The following is an 11,763-nucleotide window of genomic DNA, read 5'->3' as shown; positions in this document are numbered from 1 at the left end:
TCCACCAAGGGAATAATCGCTCGGATCTCGAGATCTAAGACCAAGCTTAGATCTGGAGTATGACCTCGTGTAGATCTCAGATCTGTTCTTTCTTCCTCTCGAAATCCTGCCTTTTCTGACGTGGATGGTCGCCGAGGATCAGATCTGTACGTCCAAGTCTTCAAGTCTTCAAAACTCCGAGTTCACTCTTCAATCCGGCAGAGTTTCGGCTCTTGAAAGTTCGACCTCCGAAAATGAACATCTCTAGGCCTATTTATAGGCTCTCAGAACAGTGCCCGCAAAAAGAGAAATGTCGGCCACCGTCGGCCACTGTCGGCCACCTCTGGGTGGCCGGCACTGTGCCGAGCCACCCTGAGGTGGCTCGGCTTTGGCAGTAAATCCGCTTCTGAGTTCGAGTCCGAAACTGATCTTGATTCGATCGTGATTCGTCCGAGTCTGTTCTCGGTTGGATGACTCGTTGATTCCTTAACTCGTTAGCTTGATTCTGCATGCGGGTAGATTCATTCCGTTGTTCGCGTGCGATTTGTTGATCTCGTCGCCTCGTTGGTTCGTCGGTTTGTGCCGAGCTGAGCTAAGGGACCTATAAGCAATTTTATATGCCTACAGATACCCCCTCCAAAGTATTTCAGTCTCGTTCTTTTATAGAAGAGTCTGGAATACTTTGGATATGATTGCCTCCCACCTTCAGTCGGTGTAATGAGACCTTGGAATGATTTCCGTTCTTGATTCCTTCGATTCTCCAGGCTTTTCGGTGCTTTGTCGAAAGTCTGTAAGAGTTCCGGTGCTGCATTTATTGTCTGACCGTTTGTCGGAATTTTGAACTTTAAAGTCGATTCCTGATTTCTAATTTTTAGCTGACCATCGATTGTGACGTCGAGTCTTTATTTACAACGTGTTGTCCGGCGTAGTGTGGTTGAGTTATCCTTAAGAATATTTATAAACAATATTCTCCAGGAACTTCTCAACCCAAAAATAAGGAATAGTTTATACTCATATACCTTATTGGAGTATTAAGAAGCAGTTTATACTCGTATACTTTTCGGAGTATTAAGAAGCAGTTTATACTCGTATACTTTTCGGAGTATTAAGAAGCAGTTTATACTCGTATACTTTTCGGAGTATTAAGAAGCAGTTTATACTCGTATACTTTTCGGAGTATTAAGAAGCAGTTTATACTCGTATACTTTTCGGAGTATTAAGAAGCAGTTTATACTCGTATACTTTTCGGAGTATTAAGAAGCAGTTTATACTCGTATACTTTTCGGAGTATTAAGAAGCAGTTTATACTCGTATACTTTTCGGAGTATTAAGACATTCTGGCTCATTCTGGCTCATTCTGGCTCAATTTGGCTTGGTCTGGTTCAACCCTGGTCTGGTCTGGTTCAGCCAGATCTGGTTCAAGGCTATAAAAGAGGGTTTTTTCTTCATTTTTTTTCTTTTTTCTTTTTCTCTTTCTAGGGCCGGCCCCCCGCCCCTTGTCCTATTTTCTTGATTTCTCTTCCCTCGAGCGTCCGATCTCCTTAAAAACTTGATATTCGTCTTAGATCTAGTACTCCTTTTGATCCTTGACTGAAAAATCCTTCGAAATTTCCATTTTTGGAATTTCTCTCAGGCCCCTCGAGCGCGTGGTTCGAGCACTTTTCAAGATCTAATCTTTATTGGATCTTCGAGCTTCCCCTCAGGTATATCTCCATAATCTTGATCTATTTCATGTTTGATCTAGTGTATGGAATCGCGGGATCGCATATAAGGGTTGAGGGAGTGATTTGATGCCTCAAGCTCGCCTTTTTAGGGGATAAAAAAGTGATTTTTATTTCTAGATCTGACCTCTTGAATTCTTTTTTGAGGCCATTATGTCGCGAGTATCGAGAGGTCGTTTTCCTGCTGCATCGGCTGATGGCGCGCTTCCCTCATATGCTGGTGAGCAATTTTTTGACCTTTTCGAAAATTTACAAATTAGTCCTCTTTTTTCTGGATATTTGCAAATTGGTCCATTTTACCCCCCGTTGTTCTCCTTGGTGAGGCAACCGGGAAAGGCCTTGGTTCTCCTTGGTGAGGATCGACGCTTTATGGAAATTTTGCAAATTAACCCTCTTCTTCTGAGAATTTGCAAATTAGTCCTTTTACCCCATTTTGCTCTCCTTGGTGAGGCGATCGGGAAAAGCCTTGATTCTCCTTGGTGAGGATCGACGCTTTAAAGATGGGTTTTGCTTGGTCAAAACCACATCTCATAATAAAGGGGGCGTTTTGACGCTGCATTGTGCTTTATAAGGCAGGGATATATTGTCGATATACCCTATCTTATAAATGCGCAATGTGGCCAAATCGTCTCGCCCTTTATAAGGCAATGACTCTATCTTACCAATTTGTAAGATGAATTCAATTTCCTTTTATATCTGAAATTAACAAACACTTAACTGCTTGTTTTCAGTGGAATATCCTTCCGGAGCTTTTTCATCGCATGCGGTGAATGGACGTCGTGATGAGTATTATTCAACATCTGATGACTTTTCGCCCATTCCGCTCACCTCCCAGTTTGCTCCGGGCACGTCGTTGGAAGTTGTCCAAGTGGTGAGGGAAGGTGGCCATCAAGCTCTTCGCCAGCTGATCACAGATGCGCCTCTCGTGCAGGATGCCAGTTCCGTTCAGTCTCTTAGGAAGACTGACTTCTTGTTTGGAGACTCTACCAGGGATCCCGATGCAGTATTTATTGAGGCTGAGCAGTGGCTTTACCAGACTGGCAGTCGTTATATGTATTTGCCGAAGATTCCTCGACACCGTTCTTTGACTGAGCTCAGGCGCCAAGCTGTGAAGCGGGAGATGTCGTGGAGTTTGACAAAGGAACATGAGAGCGTTCACTGCGGCTATATTACTCATCAGGCAGTTCCTGGTTCGAGTCGAGATCACATTGTTGGACTACATCCTGGAGTACTGGGGCTAGATACTCCGCCTCGCAATGAGTTCCTCACCACTGCTTCTACTTTGAGGAATCGCCTCGCTATCTTAGGACGGGAGATGCCTGCACCGCGCCACAGATTCTATGGTTGGGTCCATTCTTTGGACAGGTTTTGGTGGGCTCGTATGACGAAGTATGTCTTGAGCCGATGGAGCGAGGAGTTACATGCTTGCGGTCTTTATGCAGCCATTCGGGCCACTATGCATGGCTTGCCTACAAGCGCGAAGCATTTCTTTGCCCTATGCGAGCTTTACAATCCAGATTCCAACACTTTTCTGACCAGGCACGGAGAGTTGGGCTTGGCTCTACATGAGATGCACAAGATTTCTGGTTTGCCCATGGGACAGATGTTATACCAGGAGTACTTTCCCTCCAACCATGAGTTGAGTCAGCTGAAGGATCGCGTGCCCGACCGCTACGAGACCTTATGGGATCTCACTTGTCACTACCACATTGCTTTGGCGCAGTCTAAGCCCCTAGCGAAGAGGACCAAAGCAAATGTGAGCCTGAAGCAGTTCGCATCATACTTGTTCAGGAATCTGGAGAGCCATTCTGGCCAATCTATTTGTGAACTGGCACCGCTGACTCCTTCAGAGGTTAATGAGCTGCTGAATAAGACTAACGCCCAATCCTATACCATTAGCAGTTCCGAGAGCGGCTTTCCTGCAGGGACTAAATTCAGATCGTTCTTATATCATGCGACCACACCGATTCGTCCGATGACTCTCCTTGCCGGTTATCTCGCCATCTGGTTGAAGAAATGTGTGGTCCCGTATCAGTCTGGTGACGCTCTGCCACTGGAAGTGCTCTATCCTGCAGTTCAGCTTGCCTACAAGAAGGAACTTTCGCTTCTTCCGGTGATGGTTGCTAACATTCATCGAGGGCTTCGGCAGATTTCTGGTGCTTTTACACGGAGAGATGATGATAAACCGACTCAGATTCCTACCATTAAGGTAGAGCTCCCGTATATTTATTTGATGGCTTGGTTCGTTCTTCATCGTTCCGACGTGATGTCAATACCGAATGCCATAGATCAGTCTGTCCCCTTTCTACAGTTGCTTGAGAATGGTGAATGGGAGGGCCGAGGATTCCCCGATATCAGGCGTCAGCTACAAGTCCACAAGTGCTGGGCATTCTCCACTTGCTTTCCACAGTTCTCCAGCCGGTACGGCGAGTGTTTGATTGATGAGGAGAAGCCGAGGGAGTATAGGACTTATCTGGATATGGGCTGCTTTAATTGGCTAGTGAACATTAGGCCGGGTTACCTGACTTTCCGGGTGGGGAATCAGTGCTTCATAGAGCCGTATCTACCTTGCCGATTCGCCCGCAAATTCGGTTATGACCAACTTTATGTTGGGAACCCGCGCCAGCAGCTTCGGGCTCATGGAGGTCTGGTGGACGGTCTTCGTGCATGGTTGTGGACCGTGACTGGTTGCACTGGAGCTAGGTTCAGTCTCCCAGGTACTGAGCGACAGTTGAACCTCACTTTCCTGAGCTGCAAGTGGTTGCTAGCAGCTAATAAGACTGTCCGTGTGAAGCCTATCGAAGAGTTGGTGACCGAAGAAGCCTCTCAACTTGATTCTCGTGTTATCCAGGACGGTGCTCGATCACAGAGGGCTCAGGGCAAGACCCGCCGACTTGATGCAGAAGGTCACAGGGCCTTTAGTTCTGCTGGAGAGGCCTCAGGCGGAGACCCTGAAGACTACGAGGCAGATTTGGAGCAAGGTTAGTCACCTATCTTTCTTTTTTCTTGCATTTTCAAATTACTATTTCTGACCACTATTCGTTGTTTCAGGGACAGCGATCAACAGTGACGACGAATTCCGTCCTTTTACCCGGGCCAGACCTTCGATTGCTGTCCGTGCTGATAGGCGGAAAAGATTAGCCCACAAGCCGCCTGCAATTTCACGAGCATCAGAGATGGACTTGGCTGGTGAGGATCCTGTTAGTGACGGAGGTAACGTCTATTCTATAGATCATTTTCTTGATCGTTTAGAACTTCTGGCTCATGCTTTCCCATCCTATGCAGGATATCGTGAGGAAGGCGAGATGAGTCCTGATGATTGTGCATCTCCTGGTGAGCCTGACTCACCGCCCCAGGTAGAAAAGCCTGCAGAGACCGCCCATGTTGGGGAGTCTGTCAATGAAGGACCCAGTTCGGTGATTCCAGGTACATCTTCAAGAGGTAACTTGTCTCTATTGGCCATAGTTTCCTTCCTCCTCCTTCATACTTATATCTTTTTATGTCAGATTTTTCGATTGATGACTTCGATGGGGAGGGCCTGCCTATGGACACTTCTATGTTCAGCTTCATGTATGACTCTCCTCAGATCGATGGCCAGCCGCCTCAGGATATGTTTCCTGAGTCTGTACTCCCTCAGACTCCCGGGAACGGTTATTTTGAAGGTGCGTGCCTCTTCTCAAGCTAACTATAGGACTAGCCAATTCCTTGACTAATGCAACTATAAAATGATGTTTCTGTTTTGTGTCTAACAGGAGCTTTCGCTGAGGCTGACCCTGTTGAGCCGGCTGTGCGACCAACTCCACCAGTCGATGCTGCTACAGTCGTTACATCTCCATCACCCCCAGTGACTCGAGGGGAAGGAGGTATAATTTAATTAACTGAGCAATGCCATTCCTTTCCTCGTTGAAGCTTTTGACGAATTCCTCTTCTTTGTGTAGGGCTTCCTTCTCAGCTTCATGTCCTCGTTAAAGAGCTGTTATCGGGCAATGACCCTGAGAAGATCTTCATCAGCGTAGAAGTCCGCTCTTATTTCTCCTCCCTGAATGCTATAATTGGCAAGCTCCTCCACGACGGACTTTCTCTTCGCCAGTTTAAACCCTACCTTGATTCCAAGGTAAATTTAATAAGGGACATGGGATACCCGGACCTAGCGACGGCTATGGTTGATGACCTTGATCGCTTAGAGCATGAGTTTCAGATGCTTCATGAGCTCCGGGATGCCGGTGCCTCTTCATTTATTGCTGCCGAGTTGGACGCTCGTTTACAGACATGGCGTAGTACTCGGATGGTTGCTGAGCTCGAGGTCCAGGTGCAGCGGGGCCGAATAGATCGAGTTGAGGCTGACCTTGCCACTAGATCATCTTCACTTGATGAGCTTGATTCTCAGATAGATCAGCTCCGGCGAGAACTCCGTGAGAAGGAGGACGCGAAGATGCACGTTCAGCAAGCACATGCTGCTTTATCTGATGAGCTGAAGTCCTTGAAGCAGACACTGGCTGAGACAGAGGAGGATGCTGTGAGGACTTTAGCCGCGAACGAAGAGTCTGTCAGAGCTGAGTTACAGGAGGAGCTTAGGCGAGCTTATGATGAGAAGCTGTCTGAGTTTAGTCAGCAGGTTTTTAGCCATGGGCTTGATGTATGATCTTATTTGCTGTAAACTTTGACATTTGATCCTTTTAGTGGAACTGGTTTTTATCTTTGTCTTTATTATGATTCCTCATTCCGCTTGAAATGATTGACCATAATACTCATAGGATTTTTGGCAAACCCCCAGCCTTCAACGGGTTTGATTAGCCTTTACCGACTACCGTTTGAGTCGGGCTAGCATGCGGATTGTCTAAATCCGTTCCGCATGTAACGTTGTGCTAAGAAAGTGAATTCTCTTAGACTTTGTGCTATGATTTTGAATACATAGGCTTCGTCTTTCTCACGGGAATAGACTACCCGGCGACACGTGTTAGGTGTTGACTTTAGGATTTTTGGCTAACCCCCAGCCTTCAACGGGTTTGATTAGCCTTTACCGACTACCGTTTGAGTCGGGCTAGCATGCGGATTGTCTAAATCCGTTCCGCATGTAACGTTGTGCTAAGGGAATGAACTCCCTTAGACTTCGTGCTATGATGTCGAATACATAGACTTCGCCATTGTTACGGGAATAGGCTACCCGGCAACACGTGTTAGGTGTTGACTTTATCCCTACTTAGGTTTCGGGATAAAATACCCCAGACTGGTCTTCTGGTGTCTTTTTCTACGGCGAAAGACTAAACCGGCGACGCGTGTTAGGCGTCGGCATATCCTTTCTTAGGATTCAGGATGAAATTCCCCACACGTGTAAGGCATGGATTTTGGTGTTATTAATAACAACCTACCACAATGTTGAATATATGGGTGGGTGTTCTTTTTAACGGTTAAGAACTAACCGGCAGCGCAGGTTAAGCGCAGACTTATCCTTGCTTAGGTTTCAGGATAGAATACCCCAGAATCGAACTCTGGTGTCTTTTTCCAAGGAGAAAGACTAAACCGGCGACGCGTGTTAGGCGTCGGCATATCCTTTCTTAGGATTCAGGATGAAATTCCCCATGCGTGTAAGGCATGGATTCTGGTGTTATTAATAACAACCTGTCACAATGTCGAATATGTGAACGGGTGTTCTTTTTAAACGGTTAAGAACTAACCGGCAGCGCGTGTCAGGCGCAGACTTATCCCTGCTTAGGATTCGGGATAAACTTCCTAGGATGAATCCTAAATTGATAAATTTCGGAAAAGATCGATGCGGGAAAGGCAGAATTTTATATTCTATTTCCCGGTCTTCTTTTAGGGTGAAGGCGAACCCGAAAACAAGGAAGGAAGAATTTTATATTCTATTCCCTGATCCTGGAAAGGAAGAATTTTATATTCTATTTCCAGCGAGGAAGAAACTAGAAGTGGGGTGTCCACTCCGAGAATCTGGAAAATTTAGATAAACTTGCCTTTTATAGGATGAGTTATCTAAACTGAAAATGGGTTCTTCGTTTATCGAAGTGGAATTTCAACTTTGGCTATAACCATGGGAAGGCTTGACCAAAGAGAAAAGAAAGGAGTTCTTTCGTTTATCGAAAGGAGACTCCGATCTGAAAGGGGACCTTCTTGTCTATGGAAAGAGTCAAGAAGGTCATATGGACATTTTTTGTGGACCCACTGTCAATTGGAACTGATCAGTGAGGGATTTTGGTGGAGACAATGATTTCGGGTTATCCTCTAAAATATTAAGTGTAATATTCTTCGAGGAACTTCCCGGTAAATGAGTTATCCTGAATGTACTAGGGATAGTACTTTTTCAGGAACTTCCCATTTATTGGCATTAATTGCCTGGCGCCCTCTAGGGAAATCAGACGGTAAGCGCCGTTTGAATAGACTGTGTCTATCACAAACGGTCCTTCCCATTTGGGTTCAAATTTACCTTTCTTCTTGGAGGTGAGAATTATTGGTCGGCGAGCAGCGAGGACCAGATCTCCTTCCTTGAAGCTTCTCTGTCGGACTCTTTTGTTAAAAGCCCTTGACATCCTGGCTTGGTAAAACTCGATGTGTTGTTGAGCCTCCAAACGCTTTTCATCCAGCCTCTCGAGCTCTTCGAGACGCTTCTGATGTTGTTCTTCGGTCGTCATCTCCGTTGCGAGAGCGATCCGAAGGGAGGGAATTTGAATTTCCAAAGGTAGCACCGCTTCGCATCCATATACTAACGAGTACGGAGTAGCTCCCGTAGGAGTGCGTATGGTGGTGCGATAAGCCCAGAGTGCCTCCCCAAGTTTATCGTCCCAGTCTCGTTTGTTGGTCTTCACGAGCTTAGACAGGATCTTAATGATCGTCTTATTGAAAGCTTCAGCTAATCCGTTTGCAGCTGGATAATACGCTGTTGATGATACATCCTCGATCTTGAATTTATCACAAAACCTGATGAAAGCGTTGCTTATGAACTGTGGACCGTTATCGTGGATGATCCGTCTCGGCACGCCGTGTCGGTATATGACATGATGCTTGATGAAGTTGATGACGTTGTTTGTCTTCACTTCCTTAAGCGGAATCGCCTCAGCCCACTTTGAAAAGTAGTCAGTGATAGCGAGAATAAACCGATCACCTTTGACTGAAGGGGGAAAAATTGGACCGACAATGTCCATACCCCAAGTCTCGAATGGCCAGGATGTGGTTGATGTGTGTAATCGTTCTGGCGGTTGGTGCATATAATTTGCATGCACTTGACAGGCGTGACATTCTCGTGCATATTCGATTGCGTCACGTACCATTGTTGGCCAATAATATCCCATTCTTCTGATTCGATCATATAGCTTGGGACCAGGTTGATGCGCACCGCATTCTCCTTCGTGCGCTTCCTTAAGCACTTCTTTTGCTTCTTCGTTCGAAAGGCATCGGAGGAGCAAATCGTCATACCCCCGGCGGTATAACGTACGGGTCTCGATATTGTAAAAGAACCGTGGTGCTCTTCGGCGAATAGATTCTTTTTCTTTTACATCCTCCGGCAAGATGCCATATTGGACGTAGTCAATGATAGGAAAGCGCCAATCTCGGGACTCAGACCCGATTTGAGTTGAGTTCACCTCCTTGGTGTTTGGGCCCCTATCATCTTCTTCTTCATCGGTACCCATATTGTATAGGGGTACGAAGAGTTGATGCGATCTTACTGTGACTAGCAACTCTGTTTCAGGCGGTCGTGCGAGGGACACTGCTAGTGCCGCCAGTGCATCTGCATAAGCGTTCTGGAGGCGAGGGATGTATTCAATGAAGAATTCCTCAAAGGATTCCGCCATTTTGATGGCCTCCTGGTGATACGGTATCAGGTCTTGGTTCCTGACTTCATACTCTCCACGGACTTGGTTGACTATTAGCTGCGAATCTCCGAAAGCTTCAAGATATTCGACCCCCAGCTCTTTGGCGAAACTGAGTCCAATGAGAAGCGCGTTGTACTCGGCCACATTGTTGGAACATGGACCCGTTAGCGAATAGGCTCGAGGTATTACATGCTTTCCCGGAGAAACTAGGACGACTCCAACTCCGGAGGAGACTGTAGAACATCCGGGGGTTATTTCTCGGTATTATAGAAGAATCTTGGAGCTCTTCGGCGGATTGATTCCTTTTCTTTTACATCCTCTGGCAAGATACCATATTGGACGTAGTCGATGATAGGAAAACGCCAATCTCGGGACTCAGACCCAATTTGAGTTGAATTCACCTCTTTGGCGTTCACGTTTCTATCCTCTTCTTCTTCAATCTCCGTACTGTATATGGGTACGCAGAGTTGATGCGTCCGTACTGTGACTAACAGCTCAGCTTCGGGAGGCTGTGCCAGTGATACTGCTAGTGCCGCCAGTGCGTCTGCATAAGCGTTCTGGAGACGAGGGATGTATTCAATAAAGAATTCTTCGAAAGATTCTGCCATTTTGATGGCTTCCTGGTGGTACGGGATCAGGTCTTGATTCCTGACTTCATACTCACCGCGAACTTGGTTGACTATCAATTGCGAATCTCCAAAAGCTTCGAGATATTCGACCCCCAGCTCTTTGGCGAAACTGAGTCCAATGAGAAGCGCGTTGTATTCGGCAACATTATTGGAGCACGGACTAGTCAACGAATAAGCCCGAGGCATCACGTGCTTTCCAGGGGAGATTAAGACGACTCCAACTCCAGAGGAAACTGTAGGACATCCCGGGGTTATTACTCTATTAACTGCCCTTGAGGCACCATCGAAGTATAATTGCCATACTTGTTGGTGTGATGTGGTGTTAACCTCGTGGGTTTCATCCGGCAAGTCATCATATACTTCTGCCGTATCTGTGGTCGGGTTTGCCGCCAAAAGGTCACAAATCGCCTGTCCTTTTATCGACTTCTGCTGCTTGAAGTGCAAATCGTATTGGGACAAGAGAAGGGCCCACTTCGCTAGCCGCCAATTCATAGAGGCCGGTTGCGTCATAAACACCCGTACTGGATTAACGTTGGAGATAACGTAGATCGTCTGTCCCACCAGGTAATGCCGCATCTTTTGCATCGCAAATACCAATGCAAGGCATTCTTTCTCAATCATCGGATATCGAGACTCAGCGCCTACCAAGGTCCGACTGAGGTAATAAACTGCCTGTTCGTGACCGTTATCATCGTCTTGCGCTAGTAAGGCACTTATCGAGTGGTTCATCGCCTTGAGATAAATCAAGAACGGTTTACCAGATTTCGGTGCAACGAGAACAGGAGGGTTCGCCAGATATGTTTTGATATCTTCGAACGCTTTTTGGCAGGCATCATCCCAGATGAATGATACTCCTTTCTTGTTCAGCTTAGAGAACGGTTGGCACTTCCCAGAAAGATTTGAGATGAAACGCCGGATATAAGCTAAACGCCCTTGCAATCCTCTGAGTTCTCTCAGATTCCTCGGGGGCTGCAATTCATGTATCGCCTTCACCTTATCAGGATCGATATGTATACCCTTAGTGGTGACGACGAACCCAAGAAATTTTCCGCTGGACATTCCAAGAAATGATTTAGTGGGGTTCATCTTCAACTGATGACTCCTCATGAGATCGAACATTGTCTTCAAATCCTTGATGTGATCTTCCTTGTTGCGGCTTTTCACAACCAAATCATCAACGTAGCATTCGACTGTTTTCCTGAGATGTTCTTGGAAAATCTTAGTCATCGCTCGCTGGTATGTGGCACCGGCATTCTTCAGACCGAAAGGCATCACCGTATAGCAGAAGACGCCGAGGGGTGTTCTAAACGCCGTATGCTTCTCATCCTCTGGATGCATCTTGATCTGGTTATATCCCGAAAATCCATCCATGAAGGACATCCTCTCAAATCCACATGTATTGTCGATAATGACATCCGTGATTGGGAGAGGGAAATCGTCTTTCGGACATGCTTCATTCAGGTTCCTGAAGTCGATGCAAATCCTGATTTTGCCATTCTTCTTCATGACGGGAACGATGTTGGCTAACCAGTCTGGATGTTGTTCCTCTCGGATAAATCCTGATTCGATCAACTTCTTAACCTCTGCCTCAATGGCTTCCATAATCTGCGG

This window comes from Asparagus officinalis, chromosome 7 (genome assembly GCF_001876935.1).
Source record: "Asparagus officinalis chromosome 7, Aspof.V1, whole genome shotgun sequence".
NCBI lineage: Eukaryota > Viridiplantae > Streptophyta > Magnoliopsida > Asparagales > Asparagaceae > Asparagus > Asparagus officinalis.
This window is presented reverse-complemented; position numbering follows the sequence as displayed.